The 18,944-nt window shown below is 37.1% G+C and overlaps 2 long non-coding RNA genes across 2 annotated transcripts in view; one reads left to right on the top strand and one right to left on the bottom strand.

Annotated features, from left to right (window-relative positions):
- LOC122812301 overlaps nt 1–18,351 on the bottom strand; it is a 73,678-nt gene extending 55,327 nt beyond the window's left edge. The window contains exons 1-2 of the long non-coding RNA XR_006366381.1: nt 18,252–18,351; nt 18,148–18,169 (exon numbers count right to left, since the gene is read on the bottom strand). This is a non-coding gene — a long non-coding RNA (uncharacterized LOC122812301). The remainder of the gene's footprint in view (nt 1–18,147; nt 18,170–18,251) is intronic.
- Nucleotides 1–18,944, top strand: part of LOC122812300 — a 518,343-nt gene that overhangs the window by 352,636 nt on the left and 146,763 nt on the right. The gene's annotated exons all lie outside the window — the stretch shown is intronic.

Raw genomic sequence — 18,944 nt, forward strand, 5'->3', positions numbered from 1 at the left:
ACATTCATCCCTGGTTTGGCACCTATGTCTCTGATGCAAACAGGTAACCTGTAAATTGTTCATCTTCCAGGTCCATGCTTACACTTATAAAGGGTATCATAACTTGTCAGAGATTTGAGATGCTTGTCTAGTCTTAAAAAGACCCTTGTGGTCATTAGCCTAGTAAACACCTATGAATGGAATGCAAAACTCAAGTCACATGAAAAGAAACTGAGTGCATATAAAGCAGTTGTAATGGCTGCAGATAGAGGAAGCCAGAAGAAGCTGAGAATTCAAATAGAAGGAAAAATGAACAACATGTTGACAGTTTCAAGAGTCTGGAAGGGGTGGCTGAGGGGAAAGGAAGTGTGATTGAGGAGGTCAAAGCTAGAATAAGAGGGTCAGAAGCCAGCTAGCATAGTTAGGGGTAGTATATGAGAGAAGAATGCCAATGAAGCTGGAAAGTAAGTTGTACAACACAGTGGTGAGACCAGTACTACTGTATGTTAGGGAAACCTAGGCAGAGCAGTTGAGGAAGCTAGTGGAGATGCAGGCAAAGTGTCTGCGACAAGTGGTAGGATGCACACAGTGAGTCAGACAAAGAAATGAGGACATCAGAGCAGAAGCTAAAGTGGCTTCAATTGCAGAGAAGGTCAACCAGAACAGATTATCATGGTTTGGGCATGTGTGCATTAAAGTAGAATGCAATCTGGTGAAGAAGATTTGGGGCAGACAGGAAGAAGAAAAGAGGAAACATGGGAATCCAGCAAAAAAGTGGGTGAATTGTGTGTGAGAGAAGGCCTATGATGGTCATATATGACTGTCAAAAATGGTAGGGGAGTGACATTGAATTGAGCAGAATTGTGACAGTTGAAAGGACACTCTGACCCCAGGTGGAAAAGGGCTTGATAATGATGATGATGATTATGATGATGATGATGATGATGATGATGATTATGATGATAAATAGATTCATGGAAATATGAGATGGTGTAGAAAAAACATTAAAGTAAACTTTAATTATTTAATTGCATCTATGTGCAGTGCTGATATCAGAGTGGATTCTACTTTCAATTGTCATATTTCAGTTCCTCAATAATCTTAATAACATTATCATGTGTGGTTGCAATAATATAGTAGCTGTTTCACTGGAAGCATCCAAATCTGGTCCCGTGACTGTAGACAGTACTGAGGCTCAATGCAGATTTGCTGAAATTGTCAGTGCAGTCTCTTGACAGTTTCTTACTAGATCCAGACACCTATGATAAAGGTACAAAGAATTTATCATTGTCACCAAACGCTGAAAGGATATGAATGGAAATAGATCAAAGTGGTGATCAGAAGTCATAGATCCAACCGACTGCAACTGCTCAACACCTGAAGCTGAGATGCATGTATTACAGGGAGATGAGATGATAGGCTGCATAAATGTAATGGCACACATTAATTAAAACTACCAGATTTAGTATTCATTACAGAAAATCATAGGTTCATACGATCATAGGAAAGTTCTAGGCAAACAGACTATAGACTAATAAACCACAATGTCACCATATGATATTCTTGCAAAGTGACATTGATTAAATATTATTCATTTGTCTTATTGAGAGGTAACAAAAAACAGCTTAAATTTGTAGCATATTCTGTGAAAAATGTGCCTGGCATAAAAGATGGTTGTTCTCAACTATTCTTGAATGCAATGTCTGAAATCCCATCTCCAAAAGAGAGCAGTAATGCATTTAAACACCATTATAAACAAAGCTTGTTCACATCATCCTTTACCTTAGCTTTCTATACCTGCATGAAATCTCTGCAACACGTATTTATGTGCCTTACTTTATTGAAGTGTTGCTCTCCATAGGTGGCCCCAAACTTTATTATCCTGCAAAAGACTTACAACCACTAATAGTTAATGTCATATGTTTCCCAGCATTGTACGTTGTGGAATCACATTACATATCAGCAGTGCACTTCTGTGGTTCTGGGCAGACAACACTGACTGTACTCAATGGAATACATTTGTAATATATGTCTATTCTGAATACTCAGCCATTGATGCAAATGATGCTTAACTCCTTACAAAGGGGTCTTGTCAACCTGAAAGCATGAGTAACAGCAAACCCAATGCTGGTCCAATAAAAGGTATTACATCAAGTCTGTTTCCTGGTACCTTTGTGTTTTCTCTGAGAGTTACACAGTGATTCCAGGTAATTGGTTCTGTGTATATTGCAGTTACGCAGTGACTCCAGATAATTGGCTCTATGTATACCGGAGTTACACAGTGAGTTCATAAAATTGGCTCTGCATATATTGGAGTTACACATTTATTCCAGGTAATTGTTTCTGTGTATATTGTTGTAACATATTGATTCCAGATGATCGGCTCTGTGTATATTAGAGTTACACATTTATTCCAGGTAACTGGTTCAGTTTATATTGGCATTACATAGTGATTCCAGATAATTGGCTCTGTGTATATTACTGTTACATAGTGTTGGTGGCTGTTCCTCTCAGTGCACATTGATGATGCACAGAGATTTCAGATAATTGGCTATTTGCATATTGTAACTACACAGAGATTCCAGGTAATCAACTCAGTGTATACTGGAGTTACACAGTAATCTACATAATTGGTTCTGAGTATATTGGACTTACAAAGTGATTCCAGATAATCAGCTCTCTGTATATTGGCATTACAGAGTGTTTCCAGGTAATTAGCTCTGTGTATATATTAGAGTTACACTATGATTCCATATTATCATTTTTGTGCATGTTGGTGTTACACAGGGGTTGTGGTTGTTCAGCTCTGAGTATATTGGAGCTACATAGTGTTTGAGTTCGTTTTGTTCTGTGCACATTGAAGATGCAGTGTTTCCAGATACCCATCTCAGTATACAACTTCTGCAAATCATGCCCCTCCTACTAACTCATGTACAGTCAGGGTTTGACACATCTCTGTATACAACTTCAGCACATCATGCCCCTCCTATTAACTCATGTACAGTCAGGGTTTGACCCATCTCTGTATATAATGTAAGCACATCATGCCCCTCCTACTAACTCATGTACAGTCAGATTTGACCCGTCTCTGTATACAACATCAGCACATCATGTCCGTGTATAGTCAGGGTTTGACCCATCTCTGTATAGAGCTTCAGCACATTACACCCCTCCTACTAACTCATGTAAAGTCAGGGTTTGACCCATCTCTATATATGTCAGCACATCATGCCCCTCCTATTAACTCATGTACAGTCAGGGTTTGACCCATTTCTGTATATAATGTCAGCACATCATGCCCCTCCTACTAACTCATGTACAGTGAGGGTTTGTCCATCTCAGTATACAACTTCAACAAATCATGCCCCTCCAACTAACTCATGTTCAGTCAGGATTTAACCCATCTCAGTATACAACTTCAGCACATCATGCCCCTCCTACTAACTCAGGTACAGTCAGTGTTTGACCCATCTTTGTATACAGCTTTAGTACATCATGCCCCTCCTACTAACTCATGTACAGTCAGATTTGACCCGTCTCTGTATACAACATCAGCACATCATGTCCATGTACAGTCAGAGTTTGACCCATCTCTGTATAGAGCTTCAGCACATTACGCCCCTCCTACAAACTCATGTAAAGTCAGGGTTTGACCCATCTCAGTATATAACTTCTGCACATCATGCCTCTCCTACTAACTCATGTATAGTCAGGGTTTGACCTATCTCTGTATACATCATCAGGACATCATGCCCCTCCTACTAACTCATATACAGTCAGGGTTTGACCCATCTCTGTATACAGCTTCAGTACATCATGCCCCTCCTACTAACCCAGGTACAGTCAGGGTTTGACACATCTCTGTATATGTAAGCACATCATGACCCTCCTATTAACTCATGTACAGTGAGGGTTTGTCCATCTCAGTATACAACTTCAACACATCATGCCCCTCTGACTAACTCATGTACCGTCAGGATTTAACCCATCTCAGTATACATCTTCAGCACATCATGTCCCTCCTACTAACTCAGGTACAGTCAGGGTTTTACTTATCTCAGTATACAACTTCTGCACATCATGCCCCTCCTACTAACTCATGTATAGTCAAGATTTGACCTATCTCTGTATACATCATGAGGACATCATGCCCCTCCTACTAACCCAGGTAAAGTCAGGGTTTGACACATCTCTGTATATGTCAGCACATCATGCTCCTCCTACTAATTCATGCACAGACAGGGTTTGACCCATCTCTGTAGGATCTATATCACGTTATTGCACAGTGAAAAAATCAAATATCATATGCACCATATGTTCAAATGTTTCCATGTGCGACTGTGTCAACAAAGATCTCCATTACAGCACAGAATGTGAAGATTTCCCTTTTCTGCACTGTAGTGCAATCTTGGAGTTGGTATATTTAAGTAGCAGGGGGTGTAGAGGGTGCAGGGGGGCTTTCCCTCCTGCTTAAGATGTTTGGCAGTTGATTTTTGTTTTTTTTTTTGTTTTTTATTACATTTTCAAACATTTACGAGTTCTATCATATGGTGATGACCATATGATATTCGAACTTATAAATGTTCAATAGCATAATATAGACCCTATCTGTATATGTCAGCACATCATGCCCCTCCTACTAACTTATGTATAGTCAGGGTTTGACCCATCTCTGTATATGTCAGCACATCATGCTCCTCCTAATAACTCATGTACAGCTAGGGTTTGACCCATTTCTTTATACATCAGTACATTACATCCCTCATACTAACTCATGTATAGTCAGGGTTTGACCCATCTCTGTATACAACTTCAACACATGATGCACCTCCTACTAACTCAAGTACATTCAGGGTTTGATCCAATTCTGTATACAGCTTCAGCACATCACACCCCTCCTACTAACTCATGTAGAGTCAGGGTTTAACCCATCTCAGTATACAACATCAGCACATCATGCCCCTCCTACTAACTCATGTGCGCTCAGGATGTGACCCATCTCTGTATTCATTAGCACATCAAGCCTCCCCTACCAACTCAGGTACAGTCAGGGTTCAACACAGCTCTGTATAAAACGTCAGTGTGTCATGCCCCTCCTACTAACTCATGTATTTTCAGGGTTTGACCAATCTCAGTATACAACATCAGCACATCATGCCCCTTCTACTAACTCAGATACAGTAAGGGTTTCACAAATATCAGTATACAACATCAGTACATCATGACCCTCCTACTAACTCATGGACAGTCAGAGTATGACCCCTCTCTGTATACAATATCAGTGCATCATGCCCCTCCTACTAACTCATGTACAGCTGGGTTTGACCCATCCCTGTATACAACATCAGTGCATCATGTCCCTCCTACTAACTCATGTACAGGTAGGGTTTGACCCATCTCTGTATACAACTTCAGTACATGATGCCCCTCCTACTAACCCATGTACATTCAGGGTTTGGCCATCTCTGTAAACAACATCAGGACATCATTCCCCTCCTACTAACTCATGTACAGCCAGGGTTTGACCCATCTCTGTATACAATGTTAGCACATCATGCCCCTCCTACTAATTCATGCACATTCAGGGTTTGACCCACCTCAGTATACAATGTCAGGAAATCATGCCCCCTTTACTAACTTATGTATAGTCAGAATTTGACCCATCTCTGTGTACAACTTCAGCACACTATGCCCCTCCTACTAACTCATGTAATGTCAGGGTTTGACCTATCTCTGTACACTGTCAGCACATCATGTCCCTCCTACTAACTCAGCTACAGTCAGGGTTTGCTGATTTCAGCAGCCTGGAGTAACTGCTCCTTTTCTGTGCCAAGACTAGTTCACATGCCTATCTTTTGGCATTCACACATTCATTTTCTGTTACATGGAAAAGCTTAGTTTGTATTGTATGGCGCTGTTTTCAAAGGAGTTCTTTTATTTGTTTGTACAGCATAGTTGATGTCTTTCTCTCTACACTTATGCATTTTTTCCTATTATGATAACTGATTCCAAGTGTAAAAGTCTGAGGTTTCCTGGAAATACATTATGTTTTCAATAAAGCTTTTCTTTCTCTCTCTGTCTCTTTCTTTCTAGATATTTAGGGGTATGCTGTAAAAATGGATGAAGTCTACAAGCAATTTTGTTGTGAAAAGTTGCTTTCATACTCTTGGTGCCTGTGTGTGTCTGTGTTTGTGTTTGTCCATTTCTATGTCTTTGTTTGCATGTAAATGTGAAAGTACTGATTCCTCTGTTGACTAACCACACTCATTCCAGCTGGAATATTCAAGAAAGCATCTTATTTGTTATTATACCGATGCACTGCTTCTAGATTATGTGGCATATGCAAAGATAAATTAACAATGATGCAATATGTAGCTCCTATTTCTGATACAATGTGTTTATTTAATCTTGAGCTGACTTATCCTGGAAGACATGTGCATATTTTTATTACTCCATTCATCCATTTGCGACTATAGTACTTCACTGTAATAATTCTATACCCCATAATCAACTAATACTCAGCTGTTTTACACTTTGGAGTCTGAAATGGTGATAATGACATTCTGGATAAATATTTTCATAAATAGAAGGATTCAGCCCCCCAGAAGAAACTCTTTCCTCAAATAAAGCCCCACCATACTAAGCCAGACTTGTAGCACCAAAGCAAAGCATATTATGTGCACTTACAAAGATTTACTTCATAGATTCTGAATACATGCATGCATACATACATTCAGATATTTCGAACATGGGCATTAATGCCCTTCTAGCTTGTCAATATACCAAAACACTTGTTCCCATATTAAGTGCCCAGGCTGTTCGTAAAATATCTAAACAAGTACTTGCTTTGATGTAATTTGGTAGTCTGTTCCAAGCACCAGCTACTCTGTCACAGAACCAGCTATTACACTTATCATTTCTATGGAACCTTCTACATGGGTTGTCTGACGATTCTCTAGTACTTTTGTAGTACTACTTTTAAGTCCCACTCTCTGGTAAATATCTGGTAAACTGGATACCATTGTCAAATATAAGTTTATGTGGACTACCATGGACTGGGAAATGAGGTTTCAACTTAGTAACAACAGTAGTGGACTTTAGGTTAAGTAGCAAATCAATCTCAAACCAGTTCAAATAAGAGTATACCAACACTAAGTAATGCTGATTGTTCCACATGACTATATCAGTGGCTACTGTTGATCAAGGCAGTTCAGGAATTTGGTTTAGGTGAAATTACTATTTTTTGCAAATGCAGTTTAGTATTACTGCATACTAAACAAGATGAAAGTACTTTATCAATGTCTTTTTTTTATAGAGAAGGCCAAAATACTAATCCTCTCATCTTTCTTTTGATAGAATTGGAACCTGGGTGGCCACATGATAATTTTAGGACTTTTAAAAATGATACCTTCTTCCATCAATATTTCATCTCTCTAAGGAAAATAAGGTTGCACTTCTGGCAGTACACAAGATTGTTTTGATGGCCATCCAACATTAATGAAGTGGTTGATCTTTTGCAGTACTGGATCAGTCTTTGCATGATCTCTCAGCTCATCAAGTCTCATGGTAGAAAATGTATGCACTTCCATGACATCAAAGTCAAAATTCTCTGCATCAAGCTGTTCTGTTGTAATTCTGGGTGATCTGGATAAGGTATCGCCCAGATAAAGAAGTTTTCCTTTTGTATAAAACATTTTGAAGTTATACTTTTGTAATCTGAACATCATTCTTTGTAATCTTGCTGGAGCTGTATGCATAAGCTTCTTGAAAATAGTGACTAGACGTTGATGATCAGTCTCAATCTGAATAGTTCGGCCATAAATATAATCACAGAACTTCAAACATGAGAACACAATTGCCAAAAGTTCTTTCTCAATCTGCATTTCAGTTTGGGTAAGAGTTCTATGCACATAGGCTGCTGGCTGCCTTCTTGAAGAATAACTGTACCAAGACCAATCTTTGAAGCATCACAGGAAAGAATTACTGGTTTATTGACATCATAGTATCTTAATGTAGGTGGGGTGACAATTTTCTGCTTGAGGTCATGAAGTGCTCTCTGGTGCTGTTCCAACCATGACCAAACAATATTTATGCATGTCAGCTCTCTTAAAGGCGCTGTCAGCTCACTGAAGTCAAGTATAAATGTGCCCAAATAGTTAACCACACCAAGAAAATGCTGTAGGGCTTGAGCATTGTCCAGTGCTGGCATCTCAAGAATGGCTGCTTGCTTGGATGGGTCTGGCTGTAAGCCAGTGCTAGTGAATAAATGACCTACATATGTAACTTCTGGCAGTCTGAATTTGCACTTCAGAGGAATGAGCTTCAATTTCACTTCACGTGCACTGTCTAGAACTTTCGTGAGGTTTTTATTATGCTCTGCTTCACCATTGCCGCCAAAGAATAAATCATTTTCTATTATGGCCCATGGATAACCTGAAAATAATTGCTCAATTGCACGCTGAAAGACTTCACTTGCAGACTTTATTCCAAAAGGCATTCTGAGAAATCTATATCTACAAAATGGAGTACTGAATGTAGTCAGTAGTGAAGATTTACAATAAAGCATCACTTGCCAAAATGAACTCATTGCATCCAGGACAGAAAAAAACAGTGGCATTTGGCATCAGGGGTGAGGCTTCCTTGACTGTACACATAGGAGGATGAGGTCTCTATAACACTTTGTTCAAGTCTCTTGGGTCAATGCATATTCTGATTTCATCTGAGCTCTTTGTATGAGTAGCCACCATAGAAGACACCCCTTCAGTTGATTCTAAAACTGGTCAAATTACACCTTGCTGCACCATTTTATCCAACTGGGCCTTGAATTTGTTCTGCATCACTACTGCAACCCTCCTTACTGGTCTGACCACTGGACTGACCTCTGTGACTAGTTTCATGGAGTACACAACTGGAAGTTTGCATAGTTTGTCATCAAAAACATCAGCAAACTCTGAGAAAATAGCATAGATGAAACTAGGACTAGGACATGTGTTTACATGATGGACTTCTTTGATAAAAGAAAGCAGTTTCATTCTCAAACAGTCTCTGAGACCCACCACTGACTGCACAGGTCTTCGGACTACATAGAATTGTAAGCTGTAACTGTTCCCAGCAGAATAGCATAAAAGCACTATTGAGCCTTTGGTTTGAATTTCTTCACCTCCATAAGCAACATGTTTTGCACAATTAGTCAGATTAAGTTGCTCACCAGCTCTTACCTAAGCAAATGTTTCTGGTGACATAACATTATACTTTGAACCAGTGTCTACTTTGAGCTCTGTGGGTTTACCATTGATCAGGACAATACAAAACACTTCATTCTTTGCCAACAAATCTACAGTGTTAATCTTTTCATCAACCACTGATACATCATCTACATAGAAAGTAGAGTTGCAGTTTTCTACATGATCAACTTGATTTTTTTAAGTGGCCTTTCTTTATAACTGAGTGAGGTTTGCTTGACTTGCAAAACTTTTGAAAATGGTTCCATTTTTTACATTTGTGGCATTGCTGACCAAATGCTAAGCACTTTTCTCTTTTAGACTCATGACTGGCACCACAGTTACAACAGTTGACAATAAAACTTGACTTGGGTTTTGCTGACTCACTCTTGTACTGCAATGAGCATGTCCATTTTAATGAGCTAGTCTTGGAACTTGCTGGAAAGCTACAGGATCTCCCTGTGAAACCTGCAGGGGCTGCAGCTGCCATGTGCTTAGGCCTATTTCTGCTAGCTGTGTGGTGCATACTGAGAACATTAGCTATGGAGCCTGCTGGAACTATGCTTTTATCACTTGCAAGCATACTTATGTGCCTTTCTGTGAGCTCATGAATTTGACAAATCTCAATAGCTTTGCTCAGCATTAAACCACTGTCGCAAAGCAAAATCTTTCTCAGTGCAGCATTATTAACACCACATTGTCCTTTATAGACTCATCTTTCAAACCACCAAACCTGAACATTTTAACCTTATTTCTCAAGTCAGTAATGTAAGCTGCAAAAGTTTCAACTGGCTTTTGGTCTCTTATATAAAATAAGTGCCTCTCTAATGTAACATTTGTCTGGTGGTTGCACATTTTTCTGAATTTACATTTGAAGCACTTGGGGTACTCCCTTGATTCAGTCAATACGATAATATGATGGTTTTCCCCCTCTCCTGCATATACTGCTGGTGGATACACAAAAGAACACTCTCTTTCAATGGTCTCTGACCCTGCTAGATTAAGCAAAATGTATGCCCTGATACATGCATCTTTGTCAGAAAAAGCTGCTTTTGTGAAAATATCATACTCTTGCTCAAATACTCTCCTATTCTCTGCAATATTATGATAAAATTCAAGAGGACTTGGTCTACAAAATGCCTCTGCCATGATAACACACTCTAGTGAAGGCTTTTCCAATTATGTACGAACATACACACATATACATATGCCAGAAAAATTCATGCCCTAACTTGTATTTATGCCCAATAGCACAACAAGCCTCTAAACAACTGAGCTTTGCAAAATAAGTCTCCATGGCACAAGAACACTTTTGAAATCACTGTACTCTGCGAAACCACTTCTTATCAGTGTAAGAAACTTTACAAAATAATTACCCTTTGCAAATAAACTGTATACAGCGCACTGAAACTCTTCCAAACTGGTTGCACTTTGCTAAATAACTCTGTACAGTGTAAAAAAACACTCTGAAATGGTGCACTCTGTGAATAAATGCACACAGCACAATAAACTTTTCAAAATGGCTCTGTTCTGACTGCACTTTACAAAATAGTTGCACTTTGCACACAGTAAACTCTTCAGAATAAATGCACACACTGCAAGCACTTTACACACTTTGAAGTACTTTAAACAATTTCAGTTATGCTTTGAAAAGCTTCAGTCAATGCGAAACAGTAGCTCATGCCAAAACACAGTCGTTTGCGACAACATGCTGTCGCCTTGCTGTATTTATACTTAATTTGCTTTTTTTGCCCTTTTATTATATTTATGCCCATTTAACTTCTTTTCATACCCATTACACTTTTCTTGTGCTTGTTTTACTCTAAACATTCACATTTTATTTTAAACATGCTCATTATGTAACTCCAAGGCAACTCTGAACCCACTTATGAACTTTTCTGATAATTTTATCAAATATTGTGATTCCTAACATCTCGTTTAATCAATAATGTATTTCTTGTCTTTCATTTGATTAATAACACATTTTTTGTTACTCATTTGATTACTAATGTGTTCTGTGTCCTTCACATATTCCGTATTATCTATTTTATGAAATAAATCATTGTGCGAGTTTTTGTTACCTGTAGCTCTGCTCTGGCCATATTTTACACCCAGTCTGTTCAACATGCCTTCATTGTTAACTCTGCAGCACGTGGCTTGGAAAAGCTGTCTCCTAAATCCCAGTTCTAACACCATGCCACTCGTCTGGTCAGGATAAAACAGAACACTTGTGGGTTCTGTTCAAGCAGCTTATGCATCAGAATTGAGGCTTAGTAACTTTAACTTACATAAACTTATAAACAGACTGACTACCACACTTATACATATTCACACTCTGGCTGCTCTCTCAAAATGGCACTGGTGCTGCATGTGCTTGCTGTTTATATGCACGTGCTACACTTCAAAATGCTTCTTAAAGATACAATACACACACTGTTCCACACCTATATACCTAGGTCCTTAAATGATCCTACAGTTTCAATCACTGTGTGCTGAATTAAATATTCACCTTTCAATTTATGTCTCACAAATCTCATTTGCTTAGTTTTCAATGTATTTATCAGCATAATTCTTCTGTGCCCAAATGGTCAATTTAGTCAAGTTATTTTGCAGACATGCCTTATCTGTAACATGTGTAATAGGTTTACCCAATTTCAGGTCATCTGCATATAGAGTGTAGAACACCTCAGATGAAAAAGTAAGGTCTGAAATATACAATCTAAACAAGTAAAGACCTAGGACAGAGCTCTGTGGGACACCCTGACTGTAACGAAGAGTTTCACCTCTCCATTTGCTGTATGATACTTGCAATGTCCTATTGGTAAACCATGCAGCTATCCATCTTATCAAGAGTCCATCAATACCTAGTTTTTCTAATTTTTTGATCAGTGTTTTGTGTATGACTCTGTCAAATGCTGAAGTTAAATTTATATAAATTACATCACAGTACAAATTTTCATTCATAGCTGTTATTATATTGTTATAGAACATCATGTTACAGGTCATAATAGATGTATTTTCAACATATGTATGGCGATATATGGTTTCAAGTCCCAATCTATCCAGTTCTGACAATAATTTATATGATGATTTTACCATTATTTTTCCACACCATGAAAGCAGACTTAAGGGTCTGTATGACTCTGGGTTTGTTATACTCCCCTTTCCCTTACAGATAGGTTTAATAAGTGCATTTCTCCAATCTTGAAGAATTTCCCAATATTAATATGACCTAGTAAATAATAGATATAATGGTACTTTAAGTTCTTACTGAAGTGTTTCCAGGTCTTTATTATTAATTACGTCTCCTCCATGTGCTTTGTTTGGATCCAGTTTGTGCAGTTCTTTTTCAATACAATCTAATTTGATTCCAGTATCTGAGGTTACCCAGATGCACTAGGACAACTTATCACCCCCTTTGTGGAGCCACAATTGTTTTTCTTAAGATTTTGTAAATACATCTATAATCTGTTGTGTCTAATCATAAATTTTAGAATCTGCCACAGTTTATCAATTTGTATGTTTTTACTTCTTCCACATCTAATGTATCTATAAAATGGTTTCGTATTATGCGCAATATTCTTATATAAATTTTCTTCATATTTTTTCTTGATATTGTCTCATACTAGTCTTAATTTGTTTGCCCAGCTTGTTTATCTATCACACCTAACCCTCAAGGCACTGACAAAGACAATCCTAAACAAACTGCTAACACCTTTAACACCTTTTTCACCAAAGCATTTCAAACTCTTGCCTGTCAGCTCTCTCCACAAAACGTAACAACATCTAATTCTGACTCTAACCCACCACCTCCATTTCTCTTCCAACCTGTCCCAACAGCATTTATTCTCACCCTTATCCAAAAACTGAAACCATGCACTCCTTCTGCTGACCTGCTACCCTCAGAATACCTACAATTAGCAGCCAAATCTATTGCTTACCCCATCTCCATTCTCATCAATAGAACCATCACTGAAGGATATATCCCCAAACTTTGGAAAGTCTCTCATATTATTCCCCTTCATAAGGGGGAGACTCCACTGAACCCTCCAACTATCGTCCCATAGCCCTACTTTCTCCTTTATCTAAGATCATGGAAAGATGTATCCACAGGCAATTGCTGGACCACCTTCTCCATAATAACCTGCTTTCCAACTCCCAGGATGGGTTCCGACCTTCCCATAGCACAACTACTGCCCTCCTTTCCTTTATTGACACCATCAACAAAAAACATAATCTTAACATGCTCTCCTCTGCACTTTTCATAGACCTGTCCAAGGCTTTTGACATGGTAAATCACACTATACTCATAAACATTCTCAAATCTCTGTCTCTCAACCCACTAGCTATAAAATGGTTCCATTCCTACTTAAATAAGAGACATCAAGCTGTGCTCTGGAACAATGTTCTTTCTACCCATCTACCTGTTAATATTGGTATTCCTCAAGGGTCCACACTGGGCCCTCTACTGTTTTCTATATTCATCAATGACCTTCACCAAGTAGTTCCCCAAGCTACATGTATACAATACGCGGATGACTCCACACTTATATGCTCAGCAACATCTGTATCAGAACGTCACTCCCTTTCTCAAGACATATTTATCTCTGTAGAACTATGGTTTACAAAACGATGTCTCCTATTAAACACTAAAAAAACTAAACTTCTCCTTTTTACACCTACCAGTAAATCTCCCCCAATAGACTTCACTGTATCATCCAAAAATGGTACACTCATATCCCAAGATCTAACTACCAAACTATTAGGTATCACCATAGACAATAACCTAAACTTTGATGCCCATATCAACAACATTCTGAAAACTACTAATAGAAAAATAGGCACTCTTTATAGGATCAAATCCTTCCTCACTCCTGCAACTAGAACAACTATTGCCCACACCCATCTAATCTCCACCCTTCTTTATGCCTCACCCATATTTACCAATCTGTCAAAAAATAACCTTAAGAAACTAGAAAACTCTTATAATAGCATAGCCAGGTTTGCCATAGGTAACCCATACAGAACACACCACTGTATTAATCTAAAGCATCTAGGGTGGCTTGAATTACAGCAGCAGCTGAAATTTAATCAGCTGGCCATCGTCCACAAAATACTTTATCAACCTACCAAAACACCCATCTTATCTAACCTTATTCACCCCTATGATAACCTGAAGTCCCTAAGATCTTCACAAAAATTTCTTCTATATACCAATAAATCAAACAATAGAGCTGGAGACTTTCTTTTTTCTAATTGTATTGGAAAAACCTGGAACCTACTTCCCTCTGAACTTACAACACTTCCCTCTATTACTCTGTTTAAAAATAAACTTAAGCTCTTCCTGAAAACACATTGGATGTGCCCCTATACTAAACCTGACTGATCAACTTACCCCTTATTACTCGAATCAACCTTACCTTCTCATCTCTGAAACTATTTCATCTTAACAACTTCTATGCTTCCTCTCCATCATAGTTCTCTAAAAAGTGTCACATATTACTTCTAGATGTTAATCTTAACAACTTCTATGCATCCTCTCCATCATAGTTCTCTAAAAAGTGTCACATATTACTTCTAGATGTTAATCTTAACAACTTCCATGCGTCCTCTCCATCATAGTTCTCTAAAAAGTGTAACATATTACTTCTAGATGTTAATCTTAACAACTTCTATGCTTCCTCTCCATCATAGTTCTCTAAAAAGTGTAACATATTACTTCTAGATGTTAATCTTAACAACTTCTATGCTTCCTCTCCATCATAGTTCTCTAAAAGTGTAACATATTACTTCTAGATGTTAATCTTAACAACTTCTATGCTTCCTCTCCATCATAGTTCTCTAAAAAGTGTAACATATTACTTCTAGATGTTAATCTTAACAACTTCTATGCTTCCTCTCCATCATAGTTCTCTAAAAAGTGTAACATATTACTTCTAGATGTTAATCTTAACAACTTCTATGCTTCCTCTCCATCATAGTTCTCTAAAAGTGTAACATATTACTTCTAGATGTTAATCTTAACAACTTCTATGCTTCCTCTCCATCATAGTTCTCTAAAAAGTGTAACATATTACTTCTAGATGTTAATCTTAACAACTTCTATGCTTCCTCTCCATCATAGTTCTCTAAAAAGTGTAACATATTACTTCTAGATGTTAATCTTAACAACTTCTATGCTTCCTCTCCATCATAGTTCTCTAAAAAGTGTAACATATTACTTCTAGATGTTAATCTTAACAACTTCTATGCTTCCTCTCCATCATAGTTCTCTAAAAAGTGTAACATATTACTTCTAGATGTTAATCTTAACTACTTCTATGCTTCCTCTCCATCATAGTTCTCTAAAAAGTGTCACATATTACTTCTAGATGTTAATCTTAACAACTTCTATGCATCCTCTCCATCATAGTTCTCTAAAAAGTGTCACATATTACTTCTAGATGTTAATCTTAACAACTTCTATGCTTCCTCTCCATCATAGTTCTCTAAAAAGTGTCACATATTACTTCTAGATGTTAATCTTAACAACTTCTATGCATCCTCTCCATCATAGTTCTCTAAAAAGTGTAACATATTACTTCTAGATGTTAATCTTAACAACTTCTATGCTTCCTCTCCATCATAGTTCTCTAAAAAGTGTCACATATTACTTCTAGATGTTAATCTTAACAACTTCTATGCATCCTCTCCATCATAGTTCTCTAAAAGTGTAACATATTACTTCTAGATGTTAATCTTAACAACTTCTATGCTTCCTCTCCATCATAGTTCTCTAAAAAGTGTCACATATTACTTCTAGATGTTAATCTTAACAACTTCTATGCATCCTCTCCATCATAGTTCTCTAAAAAGTGTAACATATTACTTCTAGATGTTAATCTTAACAACTTCTATGCATCCTCTCCATCATAGTTCTCTAAAAAGTGTAACATATAACTTCTAGATGTTAATCTTAACAACTTCTATGCATCCTCTCCATCATAGTTCTCTAAAAAGTGTAACATATTACTTCTAGATGTTAATCTTAACAACTTCTATGCATCCTCTCCATCATAGTTCTCTAAAAAGTGTAACATATTACTTCTAGATGTTAATCTTAACAACTTCTATGCGTCCTCTCCATCATAGTTCTCTAAAAAGTCCTTGTATTGAGGAATTGAGTGTTCTTGGTTGGCGTGTTGCTGTGCTTTTACTGATCATTAAAATTATCGAAGAAGAACTGGATTGCCTTATTTCCTCCACAAGTATTTTTGGTTTGGTAAAGTACTGCGTTTTACTTGTCTCCATTCATTTGCTTTGCTTTTTTATATGTACTTTATAAATTTGCAACCTCATATTATTTCTGTTTTCTTTACAGAAAATGTATTTGCATTCTAAATATGTACTTCTGTAGATGTGAACTTTATTTGAAATGTGTGGAGCTTTTCTCCCCGTGCCTCTACTGAAAATGGACATATATCCAGCTAGACTAGCCCAGTCAACAAATGTAAAATAAAACAAATAAAATAAAATTTATTTTAGTTTTCAAAGTTGTAGTTTGGTGTCTCTTCCATTTTTTTTACATTTTTTGTCTCTCACCTTAATCAGGTATGTTGTTCTTATGGAAATATATCTCCCTGACATTGTATGCCTAGATCCTGATGTTAAACATTTTTTTTTATTTTTTGTTTTTTGCACTCAAGTAAGTTCTCTTTCAAAACTTTTCACTTCCATCTGCAGTTTTTTCCACTGAATACAAAATAGTGTGTCCAGTTAGTTTTACATAGTAACTGTTTTGCTTCCATCTAATCTTTGATTAATCTTCTATGTATTGGTTTAGATGTTAGTTTGGCAGAATTAACTAGCAATAAATTAACCTTTATAACCCCATGATTAGTACATACCAATGGTGGTAAACTTTACTTGAAGTAAAAGTAATTTCTTCAGGAACACAAACTATGTCTAGTATGTTACATTCCCTGGTAGTTTTTTTTTTACAATATGAAGCAATTATTGTTCCTGAACATATGTTTTGAATAACTTCCTTACTAATGTCATTGAATCAGTATTATTCCAGTCTTCTTCTGCAAGAAATGTATGAATTCCCCTAGGTCATTGACTTTTGACTTTGGTGGTCTATCCACTCCAACAATTGTTATATGTTCCAGGGTTGTCTTTATTGTCACAGTTACACAGTCTATAGTATTGGTGTTATCACTGAACATGCAATAATCACAGTCGCAGGGTTGTCTTTATTGTCACAGTTACACAGTCTATAGTATTGGTGTTAGCACTGAACATGCAATAATCACAGTCGCAGGTTGTCTTTATTGTCACAGTTACACAGTCTATAGTATTGGTGTTATCACTGAACATGCAATAATCACAGTCGCAGGTTGTCTTTATTGTCACAGTTACACAGTCTATAGTATTGGTGTTAGCACTAATCATGCAATAATCACAGTTCTCATAACTATCTTTAATCCCTATCATAATATCTCCCGATTTTGTTTGTTAGAATACCTGTTAGAGTAAAAAACATTTATATCCTGACAGAACTGGTTTCCAGTCATTGTTCTTTAACCCTGGAATGGTAGTGACTTCTAAATAGACTAAACAATTTACTTATGCCATTTACTTATGCAAAAATGTTAGGAACAAATTGTAATAACCATATACAAAGTGCTTACTGTTATGTTTTGTGCACAGATGTCATTCCTCACTGAACTAGGATCAGCTTTCTGCAAATCTTTTTACTCAGTGGACATATCACTATCCCACACTCTTGGGATAAGATTGACAATTTGGTTGTAAAAGTCAAATACAGGTGTACTGTTGCGCAACAGTATTACCTCACATTTGCTGCACTCATGTCCCAGCAATATTATTTCTTTCTATACATGATACTAACGCAGATGCTGAAATACAATGCAAGTAATTAGTATTAAAATAGTTTAGTACATACCTATTTTGAGTGGCAGCTGTCCCTAGAAAAGACAAATAGTTATTAGCAAATTATATAAAGAAAATGAAATGCGCAGTTTATTATAGTAAAGGTTGCCAACAAACCTTTTGTTCTTTTTTGATGATGAAGAAGAAAAATAACCAAGAGGACACAAACAGCAAAGGTGCCACATGTAATGCCAGCTATAATAGGTGTGGGTAGTGTGGAAGCTGTTCAAACAACAACAAAAAATAATAAGTTTTTTAGGAATTTCCAAACTGCATTCTTAATGGAAAACAGGCAGAAGGAACTTATCAGGATATAATACTAGTTAATCTGTTGGAGTTTCAAAGCCATCCCTATTCATACACTTTAAAAATAATGCACCCAGTAAGAGAGAGGTACAGGATTTTTCATATGGTGGTTAAAGATCACCTCCTCTGCTATAAACTATTGTTTATCTGCCATGTCGGCTTAAATAAAATTTGCAGATGTCAGATTTGGAACATTAAGTATTTCAGTTTTTTTTTCCTGAAATAGTAGATATTTTTGTCTTTCCCAGCAGATCTTCCTACCAAATATTTCTCTCACTTATTTCTGTATGCTCTTCACACCTTTTAGATTACTTTTTTGGTATAATGCAACTTAAATCACATAAAATCTTTGCAAGTCTCTCAGAATGGTGAGTCATAATGGGAACACAATGTTGAACTGAAGGACAAATCACTGACAGATTACAAAACAGAAATGAATTAGTGAATTGAACTAATACTCGACAAACAACTTGAAAAATGCCAAATAAATAAATCTTGTAAAGA

This window comes from Protopterus annectens, chromosome 9.part0 (genome assembly GCF_019279795.1).
Source record: "Protopterus annectens isolate FY-2018-M chromosome 9.part0, PAN1.0, whole genome shotgun sequence".
NCBI lineage: Eukaryota > Metazoa > Chordata > Ceratodontiformes > Protopteridae > Protopterus > Protopterus annectens.